The following is a 14,319-nucleotide window of genomic DNA, read 5'->3' as shown; positions in this document are numbered from 1 at the left end:
TGATTCGTTACAGGTCTCTGGGGAAAAATGATTAAGACATACCTCCCAACTGTCCCGCTTCCAGCGGGACAGTCCCGTTTTTCTGGGACTGACCCGCTGTCCCGCCCGCGGGCCGCAGTGTCCCGCGGTGGGGGGGAAGTTGGGGAGAGCACACCCGCTGCTCTGCCCAGCAGAGCAGCGGGTGTGCAGAAAGTGAACAGATGCTGTGCGCATCGCATGGCATCTGTTCACTAGCGTAGGGAGAGCCTGGGGGGCTGCCCAGCATCTCTGAGAGTGCTGGGCACGCCCCCTATAGTGATGAAAACGGGGGGAAGCCGAGAGGCTCCGCCCCATTTTCAGTTGGCTCCGTCCCCTTCTCGGAAGCCACACCACTTTTTCGGACGCGCGCACCTTCGGCGCCCTGTCCCTCCTTCCCATTCTGAAAAGTTGGGAGGTATGATTAAGTATAGGGCTCTATGTCTGCCTGTTATTATCCAGTCTTGTTTTATTACTGCTTGTTCCCAATTGTAAAGCACATCATAATAAGGTGGCGCTATATAAGTAACTGATAATTAATAAAGAGGACATGTACATACCTCCCAACATGACCCTCTCCAGGAGGGACACAATGCTCTGGTCCTGGACTTCCCTGGTAATTTATGATTGGTGGTGGCTCCAGGGGTGGGGCTGCAGTACAGTCCAAGATTCAAATAGGGGAGTCACACCAACTGCCAGTGAGTCCCAGCCAGTGATGTTTGGCAGTGTGTGACATGACAGTTGGTGTGACTCCCCTATTTGAATTTTGAACTGCGCTGCAGCCCCACCTCAGGACCAGAGCATTGTGTCCCTCCTGGAGAGGGTCATGTTAGGAGGTATGCATGTATCAAATCTGCTAAAGAGGATACATGGAGACGTGGCCCAAAGCAAGCAATTAGCTCCTAGTGATCATTCTATAGAATGTACTAGATAAACTATAGCTAGAAGCCGATTGGTTGCTATGGGCAACACCACCACTTGTCCCCACTTTAGGTTTTATAAGGGTGTGTGGCCTAGCTGGAAACGTACCAGCAAGTCACCCCCTCCTCCATTTACATCACGCTGGGAGCATGCCCCAGTCCCAGGGCAGAGCATGAGAGGGGGCTTCTCAACCCCTCGCCTCGGGTGGGACTGCGGCGCACTGCCCAAAAAGTGGGACTGTCCAGCCAAAATTGGGCCGGTTGGGAGGTATGATTTTTCTAGTACATTCTACATTATAAAATAATAGCTAGAAGCTGACTGTTTGCTATGGACAGCAACCCCAATTGTCTTCTTTGGAAGTTTTGGTAAATTCCCCCATAGTGCTAGGCCTGTGTCACTTGCCAGAACTGCCCACACATACTTAGTGAGTGCATTTAGTGCAGCAGGCAGATAACCCTGAGATATATGATTATTACACACCTCAGCATGGAGAGTATGAGCTGTGACCTGCTACAGTATGTTCCTGTGCTATTTACAATGTTCCTTTTATAACAGTGAGAGGGCAGGAATGAGAGAGAGGGCATTTTGCCCTCTTCAGCAATGGCCGCCCGGGTGCTTCCTGTTTACATCTTGTGACCATAGAGTTCCCAGCCAGAGGGGTACCGAGCGGCGGAAGCGGGGATGGCTGATTGGTTTCCGGTGCTCGGAGGATGCTCGCCCCCCTCAGGAGGAGAGAGCCGGACTGAGAGGGTGGAGGAGACCGAGGACCGCTGCGAGGTGAGCGATGGAGGGGGCCCGGCTGGGGGAGGAGCTGGCAGTGTCACCTGTAGGGGCGCATGATGACCGGTAGAGGTCGGTAAGCATTGCTCTTGGTGACCGGGTGGCAGGGGGTCAGTGTGCCCAGCCTCCTCCATCACTGAGGCCACACACAGCCACCCATGGGCAGGAGATGCTCAGTCATCATATAAGGGGCTGTGAGGCACCTATACGATCTGATTCTGAGTCGCACGCATCTAACTTCCGTACGCCGTCCGTGACCGCAAGTCTAATCCGAGTAACCGCCCGGATTCTGAGACGCCTGCGACTGCCGCAATTCCGTACGCCGTCTGTGACCGCAAGTCAAATGCCAGTATCTGCCCGTATTCTGAGACTCAACGTCACTCAATTCTGTAGACCGTCCGTGACCGCAAATCTAATGCGAGTATCCGCCCGTATTCTGAGACGCCTGCGACTGTGCCACAATTCCGTACGCCGTCCGTGACCGCAAGTCTAATCCGAGTATCCGCCCGTATTCTGAGACGCACTCGAATCCGCCACAGTTACATACGCTATCTGTAACCGCAAGTCTAATGCGAGCGACAATCCGTCTGTATTGAGTCGCACGCAGCTCCGCCACGATTCTGGACGCTGTGTGTCTGTGACCACAAGTCTAATGTAAGTATCTGTCCGTATTCTGAGTCGCACGCAATTCCGTATGCGGTGTGTCCGTGACCGCAAGTCTAATGCGAGTAACCGTCCGTATTCTGCCTCTTGCGCATCTCTGCAGATATTATGTTTGATGGCCGCAGCTAGAAGTCTAATGCGAGTGTCATCCCATATTCTGAGTTGCACGGATCTATGCGGCCTTGGCGCCCCAAGCCTTCCGTCTGATAGAGCAGCCATCTATGGCCCCACGCCCAGGAGACAGCTGTCTTTCATGCGTACACCCAGTTCCCGCCCAGTGAAGCCCATTTCACGGATGGAGAGAAGCCGTGCAGATGGGTAGGACTCGGTCGCCTGGAGATGCAAAGATGCGCATGTTCACTGCGTACCCTGCGCAGTCTGCAAACAAATTAATTTTGCCGCAGTCTGTCTTGGGTGCGACTCAGAATCACACCCTCAGTCTCCAGTCATCACAATACTAGTTGTTAGTTACTGGTTGGTACTCTGCCCTGGCGTTGCTCTACCGCTGCTCTGCCCTGGCGTTGCTCTACCGCTGCTCTGCCCTGGCGTTGCTCTGCCCTGGCGTTGCTCTACCGCTGCTCTGCCCTGACAGTGTGTAACATCTGCACGGAGTGAGATAATGATACCCATGCAGGGATCAGGGAGAGATTATGGACCATGACAAGTAAATGATGTTTCCATAAGGACCCTCAGTGTTGGTGCCGCAGTGCTTGCCTGAATCTGACATCTGAGGAAAGTGTCATGTGCCAGAAGGTTTCCTAGAAGTCCCTGGACCCGTTGTCACTTTATAAATGCTGCCTTTGTACAGACTTAACGGCATAACTGAAGTTCTGGTGCCCCTAACATTCCGCTGCATTAATGTGCTGATAGCACAGTATTGCTGTACTGTGCTGTGATATACAGTATTGCTGTACAGTGCTGTGATATACAGTATTGCTGTATGGTGCTGTGATATACAGTATTGCTGTATGGTGCTGTGATATACAGTATTGCTGTACTGTGATATACAGTATTGCTGTACTGTGCTGTGATATACAGTATTGCTGTACGGTGCTGTGATATACAGTATTGCTGTAAGGTGCTGTGATATACAGTATTGCTGTAAGGTGCTGTGATATACAATATTGCTGTACTGTGCTGTGATATACAGTATTGCTGTACGGTGCTGTGATATACAGTATTGCTGTACGGTGCTGTGATATACAGTATTGCTGTATGGTGCTGTGATATACAGTATTGGACTGTGACACTGTGTTGCTGTATTGGGCTGTGACACTGTGTTGCTGTATTGGGCTGTGACACTGTATTGCTGTATTGGGCTGTGACACTGTATTGCTGTATTGGGCTGTGACACTGTATTGCTGTATTGGGCTGTGACACTGTATTGCTGTATTGGGCTGTGACACAGTATTGCTGTATTGGGCTGTGACACTGTATTGCTGTATTGGGCTGTGACACTGTATTGCTGTATTGGGCTGTGACACAGTATTGCTGTATTGGGCTGTGACACAGTATTGCTGTATTGGGCTGTGACACAGTATTGCTGTATTGGGCTGTGACACAGTATTGCTGTATTGGGCTGTGACACAGTATTGCTGTATTGGGCTGTGACACAGTATTGCTGTATTGGGCTGTGACACAGTATTGCTGTATTGGGCTGTGACACAGTATTGCTGTATTGGGCTGTGACACAGTATTGCTGTATTGGGCTGTGACACAGTATTGGGCTGTGACACTGTATTGGGCTGTGACACAGTATTGCTGTATTGGGCTGTGACACAGTATTGCTGTATTGGGCTGTGACACAGTATTGCTGTATTGGGCTGTGACACTGTATTGCTGTATTGGGCTGTGACACTGTATTGCTGTATTGGGCTGTGACACTGTATTGCTGTATTGGGCTGTGACACTGTATTGCTGTATTGGGCTGTGACACTGTATTGGGCTGTGACACTGTATTGCTGTATTGGGCTGTGACACTGTATTGCTGTATTGGGCTGTGACACTGTATTGCTGTATTGGGCTGTGACACTGTATTGCTGTATTGGGCTGTGACACTGTATTGCTGTATTGGGCTGTGACACTGTATTGGGCTGTGACACTGTATTGGGCTGTGACACTGTATTGGGCTGTGACACTGTATTGCTGTATTGGGCAGTGACACTGTATTGCTGTATTGGGCTGTGACACTGTATTGCTGTATTGGGCTGTGACACTGTGTTACTGTGTTGCTGTATTGGGCTGTGACACTGTATTGCTGTATTGGGCTGTGACACTGTATTGCTGTATTGGGCTGTGACACTGTATTGCTGTATTGGGCTGTGACACTGTATTGCTGTATTGGGCTGTGACACTGTATTGCTGTATTGGGCTGTGACACTGTATTGCTGTATTGGGCTGTGACACTGTATTGGGCTGTGACACTGTATTGGGCTGTGACACTGTATTGGGCTGTGACACTGTATTGCTGTATTGGGCAGTGACACTGTATTGCTGTATTGGGCTGTGACACTGTATTGGGCTGTGACACTGTGTTACTGTGTTGCTGTATTGGGCTGTGACACTGTATTGCTGTATTGGGCTGTGACACTGTATTGCTGTATTGGGCTGTGACACTGTATTGCTGTATTGGGCTGTGACACTGTATTGCTGTATTGGGCTGTGACACTGTATTGCTGTATTGGGCTGTGACACTGTATTGGGCTGTGACACTGTATTGGGCTGTGACACTGTATTGCTGTATTGGGCTGTGACACTGTATTGCTGTATTGGGCTGTGACACTGGTATTGCTGTATTGGGCTGTGACACTGTATTGGGCTGTGACACTGTATTGGGCTGTGACACTGTATTGGGCTGTGACACTGTATTGGGCTGTGACACTGTATTGGGCTGTGACACTGTATTGGGCTGTGACACTGTATTGGGCTGTGACACTGTATTGGGCTGTGACACTGTATTGGGCTGTGACACTGTATTGGGCTGTGACACTGTGTTGGGCTGTGACACTGTGTTGGGCTGTGACACTGTGTTGGGCTGTGACACTGTGTTGGGCTGTGACACTGTGTTGGGCTGTGACACTGTGTTGCTGTATTGGGCTGTGACACTGTGTTGCTGTATTGGGCTGTGACACTGTGTTGCTGTATTGGGCTGTGACACTGTGTTGCTGTATTGGGCTGTGACACTGTGTTGCTGTATTGGGCTGTGACACTGTGTTGCTGTATTGGGCTGTGACACTGTGTTGCTGTATTGGGCTGTGACACTGTATTGCTGTATTGGGCTGTGACACTGTATTGCTGTATTGGGCTGTGACACTGTATTGCTGTATTGGGCATTGCAAAGGTGCTTGTAAAGGGCGGGTTTACACCGAACTACAGAAAAAAAGGAGATTTTCCCTCCAGCACACTGCAGCAATATCAAAAATACTTGAATCCTACATAATAATAGAAAATTCAGAGGTATAGAGGAGCCTTGACGTTGGCCCAGCGCTTATTCATATATTTGCAAATGTATGTAACCAATACCTCCTGAATTTTCTATTATTATATAGGATTCAAGTATTTTTGATATTGGTGCAGTGTCCTGGAGGGAAAATCCCTCTTTTTTTTTTCTGTAGTAACACGTCCCTTTACAAGGTCATACACAGGCCGGAGTTGTACAGTAACTTCTTGTGAAGGAGAATACAAACTATGACCAGCGTGTTGCTGGCTCAGGGTGTTGTGTGTGTAAACAATAGGAGCCTTATGTATGTATCACCTGCACGTCACTGGAAGATGGTGAATATTCCGAATCAGTCTTCTGTACCACACGCCACCTGGCTCCGTCATACTTTCTAGGTCTGTCATTATCTTTGTTTTAGAAAATATGTAAGAAGCCCAAGTCCTTTTGTACTGTAAGAACTTTCTGTCACAGGTCCTAGACATTCCATTGTACGATAGTGTACATATACTGTGTATCTCTAAGTGCCAAGTAACACTAATGTAGTGTATCTGCTTAGCACTCTCAGGCCTCTAATACCCACTTCAGGGGCTGATAGATTGCAGAGTGTTATTTCACAACATCCATGTGTCGCAATGAAACCGCCCTCTGTGAATCACACCAGGGAGCCAAGACTGTTATTTTCCCTGTGGTGCTAACAGATGTTTAAGGCATTGTGTTTATATTCCTATCTTTACCGCCATATTCATAGCCTTAAGCTGCATACACACACAACGATTTTGGTAAACGATTTTCGTTCATTTTTTTTCAAGGGAAAAATGAACGAAAATCGTTTACTAAAATCGTTCATTTACTAAATGTAATGAACGATTTTTTGGAACTACAAACGATTTTTGCATATTCCCTTACTGAAAATCTATTGAGTTGGTCAGTCTGACTGAACTACAAACATGAACGCGCATGAACGACAATCGTTCATCGTTTTAACTTAGAAAGTGAACGATTTTTTCAACGATTAAATGATCAACGATATTTCGTTCAAAAAATCGTTGTGTGTATGCACCTTTACACCTAATGACATATCTATTAAATTTACCATTATAGCTGCATACACAAACAACGATTTAGTTAATGAACGATTTTAATAAACGATTTTCTCCCTTGAAAAAATGAACTAAAATCATTTACTAAAGTTGTTCATTTACTATGTTCATTTAAATGTAATGAACGATTTTTTTAGAACTACAAACGATTTTTGCATATTCCCTTACTGAAACTCGTTGAGTTGACAAGTCTGACTAAACTACAAACGTGAACGCGCATGAACGAAAATCGTTCATCGTTTGACTCAGAAAGTGAACGATTTTTACAAACGATTATCGTTAAACGATATCGTTTAACGATAATCGTTCAAAAAATCGTTGTATGTGTTGCACCTTATGACTGTAACTAGTTTTATGTTGTCTGATGACACGTATTGACCAGTTTGTTACGGTTTGCTATATATATATATATATATATATATATATATATATATAAAATTCTTTAAGATCTGTAACTTGACTGCAGAGAATAATCAGCAGGTCACCTAGTATTTTCCTTTTTTTATGCTATTCAAACTATAAAATGCTGTATATATGACCTCTGCCCCCTGTATATATTACACATCCTGTTCATTTCCTATGACCCCTGTAAGTGTTCTGTATTGCAGATACAGGACGTGTGTCCAGGGTTTTTTCCCCCCTCACTTAGGGTCAGATGCGGATTTGAATACAAGAAGTGGGCCGTTATTGTTCCTGCATTGCACGCACAGGAAAAAGTATATATATATATTCCGTTCTGCGTAGCTGTATGCATCTCTGCCATCAGACTGCCCCGATCTGTACACTTGGCACCAGAGCCATCATTGTTTTTATTGCACTCTTGCCCCTGCCCTATCCCGGGTACTAAAGATCCATCTGAAAACGGGTGTCATTTCTAAACTGCCTAGCCCACAATTGAGTGTGCTTTCATGTTCTACTTGTTTTGGAGACAAATCTCTTGGTCTCACTATGGAATAAATGTCATTATTTCTTATCGCCATTATGGGATGTAGTCAGGAAGCCGGCGGTCGAAATGCTGACCGCCGGCTTCCCGACAGTGAAATCCCGGCATGGGACTAAGGATAGGCGTCTAAATACTGACACCTATCATTAGCCCCACACCGAAATCCCGGGATACTGAACATAAGTAAGCTGGGCGTCTGGAGGTGATAGCCCTGGAGGGGGGGAAGGTTAGGTTTAGTAGGGACTCTCATGGGGCCTCTTAGGGTTAGGCACCTTCCCCCGAGGAAGAGTTAGGGTCAGGCTAGAGGGAAGGGGGGTTAGCGTCAGGCACCCCTGGGGAGAGGTTAGGTTTAGGCACCCCCCCGGGAGGATTAGGTTTAGGGTGCAGGGAGGGGGGGTTAGGTTTAGGCACCCCTGGGGGGAGGGGGGTTAGGCACTAGGGGAGGTTAGGGTAAGGCACCCCTAAGGGTGGGTTAGGGGGGGGAGAGGGGAGGGATAGGGGTCTTACCTCTGTCGGGATCTTCATGTGTCGGCCTTCCAGCGTCTGTATTTCATCCGCCGGGCTTAGGTCCGGCGGTAATTCATACCGATTCCGCCATTATATAGGAGAAAGTCTTGTTTGACACTTTTTGGATTTGTGTAGTGTTCATTCTAGCACCCTGCACCTTTCCTGCCTGGGCTGTCACTCTCTGCTCTGGTGCTTCTAGCACACTCAGCCGCTGCAACAAACAGCTGAGATACAGGCCAGTGTGTGCTAGAAGCACCAGAGCAGAGAGTGAAACCCTAGGCAGGAAAGTGGAACTGCACGGGCTGTGACAGGTGCGGGGTGCTAGAATAAACACTGGTTCCATTGTTGTGCTTTGCAGGGTAGGAGAGTTTTGTATTTCACCACTGAGAAGCCGCTGCGATCGCTGTCCAATCAAATGCTATTAACAAATGATGGTCAGAGTCACGGAGGTTCAAAGTTATCTCGCCAACTTCTACAGGAGAAAGAAACCATTACAGCCCAAGGGGGTGCTTATATCTCTCGAAAGGTAGGGGTCGCAGACATTGGACCCTCCATATTCTGCTAGATGGGTAGAAGTTAGTTGGTTGGAGTTCTTCTTTGATGGATAAACCCATCCTTGGCCCCATAAGTATCTTTTGAGTCTTACATTAAATATACTAATCATCTCTACCCCGTAGTTTACCCTTTATTACATGTTACGCTTTATTACATGTTACGCTTTATTACATGTTACGCTTTATTACATGTTACCCTTTATTACATGTTACGCTTTGTTACATGTTACGCTTTGTTACATGTTACGCTTTGTTACATGTTACCCTTTGTTACATGTTACGCTTTGTTACATGTTACGCTTTGTTACATGTTACCCTTTATTACATGTTACCCTTTATTACATGTTATGCTTTTCGTCAGCAGTTTTAGGGAAAATATTTTGATGTCGGCTGAACGTTTGTTCCTGTGTTGTTTCTATGCCGTTATATTTCCCGTTTGCCCAAAGCTGAATTCAGTCGTTATTTATCATATCCTGCATTTTAAATGCGGATGGGGTGGGATTATAACGACTAAATTCAAAAAGTGAAAATTACAATTTTAAGGCATATTTAGCAGCATAATTCTCTTGCCAGGACACGGGCTCCAATAAGCTCCTTGTCCCCCGCCCAGAGCTGGAAGTAGAGCGATGGCTTTCTCTGTCTGCTTCCGGGCTAGGGAGCACTGCGCACGGCCAGCACTGGGTCCTGCATGCGTCAGCGGGGGGCCGACGGGGAGAGACCCTACGATAGAATAGTCCATAGGCAACTGTGGGCTGTCGCCTTATTCAGATGGTGTTTTGCGCCCAGGGCCAGGATAGAGAATGCTTTGCATTCTGGAGATTGGTGAACACGACTACGACCATTTAGTAGCCCCCCATAGAAACCTATGGGGGCTGCGTTTGTGGTCGGAAATGAAGGGACTGCAGAGGTCCCTCATTACATCCTAGAGAGGCTTAGATTTTGCTGGGATCACCCTGAAAACGGGTGTGTGTTTGGGGGGTGGGGGATTTCCTGCAATTTGACATTCCCCAGACCATAACGCTGCCACCACCAGCTTGGGTTCTTCCAGCAATGGTTGCAGGGTGTTTGTTCTCCAATGTTTGTCACCAGACACGCCGACGTCCATCCGTTCGGTGAAGCAGAAAACGTGACTCATCGGAGAAGGCAACCCTTCGCCAATCAGCGGAGGTCCAATTACGGTAAAGGCGTGAAAATGTAAGCCTTTTCCGCCGATGCACCTTCGTTGGCATAGGTGCAGTGACCATCCGTTTGCTTCGGAGCCCCATACGCAGCAGGGTTTGCTGAACTGTCATTTTAGATGCACGTCTGATGGCCCCCAGGTTGATTTTGACTGTGAGCTGCTCCACTGTAGCGTGTCGGTCGGCCCTCGCGCACCTTCGTAGCCGACGTTCACCTCTCACATCAATGGCAGGTGGTGCTCCGCAGTTTCCATGTCGGTTATTCACAATGCTGCCATTTGTCCAGTCACGATACACCTTCACCACAGCAGCACTCGAACAGTTCACAAACTGCGCTGTGTCAGAAATACCGCCACCCTTGGCCCGAACGCCAATAATCACCCCTTTTTGCAAGACTGATAAATCGCTCCTTTTACCCATGACAGCAACGAGTGATATGTGTACAGACGGCCTATCGCACACCTTATATACCCACCAAGCCAGCGCATGGCACGCAACGTACTTCATGGGCTACGCACTGTAGGAGGTGGTCATAATAATGTGACTCGACTGTGTATAAATGTATAGCGTATAACTATCCAACTTTTTTCATTTCGCACATTGACCGTAGAGAAGGGTAAAGTGCGGGAGACTGGATAGAAATGTTATTGCATTATAAAGAAAGGGACTTCCCAGGGACAATGTGTGTTGTTGGTAGAACCACTGCCCTGCTGTAAATAAATGACTTGGTTAAAGCTTGCTGGGTTGCAGCTGAAACAGGTTGTTCCCGGCTTTTAGTGGCTATGGAATAAAAATGTTGAAGTTTTTCGTGTTCGTTCTTGACACTACCCTTAATCAGTGCTCAACTATAACTGCTGTACACATTCATGCATCCATCTGTGCAGACCGTCGGTATGGAAAGGCTGGCATCCTCGGCTCCTCCGAGAGAGGGAGGCTGGCACTTGGTAAGAAGCTGCCGGGTGCTTCTCTTCCGTGTCAGTGGCCTAGTGTTCATTCTCGCGCCCTGCAGCGGTCACAACTCGTGCAGTTCCTCTTTCCTGCCTGGGGTGTCACACTCTGCTCTGGTGCTTCTAGCACACTCTGGTCTGTATCTCAGCAGTTTGTTGCATCAGCTGAGTAAGTTAGAAGCACCAGAACGGAGAGAGACACCCCAGGCAGGAAAGCGGAACTGCACGGGTTGTGACAGGTGCAGGGTGCTAGACTGAACACTACACTGGCCCATGCCCCACATGAAAGTTATGTATTAAAAGCGCTGGATGAGTGGCATCACGTCTCTCCCTCCGCACTTTACGCACCCCATAACCGTTGATGCCCTAGGGATCAAAACATCTGCAGGACACCCACCTTCCGCATTGCACACTCCTCCAAACACAAAGTAACCGTACCTAAGCAACGTTGTGACCAATCACTGCGGGGAACCTGCGATGACACCCTGCACTGCACACATCTCATTTGGTCCCTTATTATCACATGATGGATTTTCCCACGCTGTCAGGCTATGTCTCTTGTGGAAAAAGCTCATAGAGTAACCTTGAATAATAAAGTTTGTTTAATAAAATATAAAATGTTGGGGTCAGTATAGTGATTGTTTTTAGCATATATCATACCATTTTTACAGTAACCACTGTCAGTACGCTAGTTTATTTACTGTCAAAGTAAAGACTGGTACATGCCGGAGCGATGTCGGGCCGATTTGCCGTTTCGTAGCGATACATCGCTGTGTGTACGCTTGATTGCACGCTCCTGCGGTCGCTAGGTTTGATGTGTTGCACATCAAACCTAGAGATATCGCTAGCGGCCAGTGCATTGTTAACGAATGACGTAACAGTGATCGTTCCGTCGTTCAGTAAAGTCGTCCAGTGTGCACGCACAATCACCGCTCACGCCCATTCGTTCTCCAGTGTGTACCTAGCCTACGTAACGCCGCCCTTTTGCTGAGATTCTGTGCTGCCTACTACCTGACTAGATTATAAAGGGAAGAGTTTAGGCTATTTCTAGACAGAGGGTTTCCTGTGTGTGATGAGTTCTGTGCGTGATGATCTCTTGGTGTCTGCTCCCATACAATGAGCATTAATAGGATATATATGAATCGGGGGAAGTGTAAAGATGCAATCTATAAGAAGTCCACGTATCAAATTTCTTTTGCCTTTACTGAGGCAGCTAACTTGCTTAGATGGACAAACCTGTATCCACTGTACGTCTGATGTTGCTGCAATCAGTATTTCCTGGAGTTTACGAAGACTCGAGCAGCCAAGACCTTTTCTTTGTTTCTTAATGTTAATTAAGTACAGCAATGGTCTTCTAGGAAAATACCTGTGCACTGTGAAGAACGCTTGGCGCAAATGAGCATAGTTTTAAACAGTGGGTAGAGATCTCACACATGGAAATGACAAGTGTGTGGGGATGCAAGATCGTCAGCGAAGTTTTTAATGAAGGTGCCACAGATTTTGCAGCACGGTAGAGTCACTGGTCATTCATGGGACAAGTAGACTGCAGTTTAGAGACAGTAAGTGAAGAGGGTCCTACATGTGAGAGCTAAGAGCCTAAAGGGAGACATCAGTCACTAGTGGGGTCGGGGGAAATGTTAGACGGGGAGGAAATAGGTTGCGGAGGAGAGCTGGCCGACAATGGTGGCAAGCCAGTAAGCAACCGATCTCTGCACCACGTCAGCCCTCATGATTTACCATATCTAGTGGGAAGGATGGCAGTTTGCGGAGGGAGGGAAGTGTTAGTGTGGTATCAGGAACGTGAGCAGCAGCTGGGGCAGGTGACCACTGCTGGCAGGAGGTGGAGCAAAGATGGTACGAAAGTAGAGGGAGTGAGTGAGGGGAGGACAGGTGGGGGTGACTGGAGCGGTATCATGTAGTGCAGGCCTGGCCAACCTGTGGCTCTCCAGCTGTTGTGAAACTACACATCCCAGCATGCCCTGCCACAGTTTTTTTTAGCATTTTCCCGAATGGCAAAACTGAAGCAGTGCATCTTGGCATCGATGAAAGGAGATCCATTGGCGTATTGGTGGAAAAAATACACGTTAAATATCCCCGACTCGCCGTTCCTGACTGTCTTTGGTGGGGATCGATGAATAGTGGATTGCAAACATGTTGAATTTCCCCGATTCCCTGACCCTGCTGACGGCAGTACAGGGAATTTCCACGATAGCGGCTTGATGTATGGGCCCCTTTAGAATAGAAGCATAAACAATTGCTACTTGTATATAAACACATACATGTATGTTCTTTAAAATGATAAAGAGCATACATACAAAGAACTTTGGGCCTGATTCAGACCCACTCGCAAGCGGCTGTCCGCTCGCAAGTGGGTCGATGTTGTGCACTGCGCATGCGCACGACGGCGGGAGCTCCGTCGTGCGCATGCGCCAGACGCGACGAGCGAAGGACTTTCCTTCGCTCGTTGTGTCTGATCAAAGGGGGCGTGCTGTCGATGTTGATTGACAGCACGCCCCCTTTGGTGGGCGTGCCGGAGGCGTGCCTCCCTGACGGAGGCGTTCCCAAGGGAACGCCTACCGTCAGAAGCCGGCCCACTGACATCACTAGTGATGTCAGTGGGAGTGATTTTTGCTCTGATAGAACCAAAATCACTCCGGGCCTTGCGGTTGAAAACCTCAACCGCAGGCTCCGGCTCGCAGTGGCGATGGTCGCGATGGTCACGACCATCGCGGCCATCATCCTGCACGCTCGTATATGCTGTGGGTGGTGACCCACAGCTATACGAGCGTCCAGGAGGACGCTCCATAATTATGGAGGACGGCCCTCATTCAGAGCGTGCGCTCTGCTCAGAGCGTACGGCTCTGAATGAGGGCCTTTGTTTTATAAATGTTTTTTTTAACTATATTAGTCTCAGTTTTAAATGCTAATTAAGTGTCCTCTGAAGTCATGATTGCAATATTAAATATCAAAATCTGTTTCATTTTTACACACTGGCTTGTCGCAGTTTGGTGTTCACTGGTCAAATTAATTCATAATACTAGTGAGAATGACCACACTTTTGCCTTTTAAAAAATAAATAAAAATACTATGGGGGCAATTCAATCGTTTTAGACGCCCCCTGCTGGGCGTCTCTACGAATAGGCGCCTGACGATGCATTTCTTTTATTGCGGTGCGAGAAGAAATGCGTGTAAAGTCTGTTTTTGTGGGCGCCCCAATGAGCCATTTGGGCTCCCTAACCACTTTAGTTCGGCTGTAAACCCGGTGCTTGTAG

At 47.8% G+C, this 14,319-nt stretch overlaps 1 protein-coding gene across 2 annotated transcripts in view; it reads left to right on the top strand.

Annotated features, from left to right (window-relative positions):
- Nucleotides 1-1,618: 1,618 nt before the first annotated feature.
- Nucleotides 1,619-14,319, top strand: part of LOC148454274 (ras-related protein Rab-5B-like) — a 42,039-nt gene continuing 29,338 nt past the window's right edge. The window contains exon 1 of one of the 2 annotated variants that reach the window (XM_088461109.1): nt 1,619-1,713. The gene's annotated coding sequence lies outside the window, so the exon portion shown is untranslated. Of the gene's footprint in view, nt 1,714-2,243; nt 2,371-14,319 lie in introns of those variants that run through there. The other variant, XM_088461110.1, reaches the window with a different exon arrangement.

The sequence above is a fragment of the Taudactylus pleione genome, unplaced genomic scaffold, assembly GCF_031769625.1.
Source record: "Taudactylus pleione unplaced genomic scaffold, aTauple2 ptg001017l, whole genome shotgun sequence".
Lineage (NCBI taxonomy): Eukaryota > Metazoa > Chordata > Amphibia > Anura > Myobatrachidae > Taudactylus > Taudactylus pleione.
This window is presented reverse-complemented; position numbering and strand designations above follow the sequence as displayed.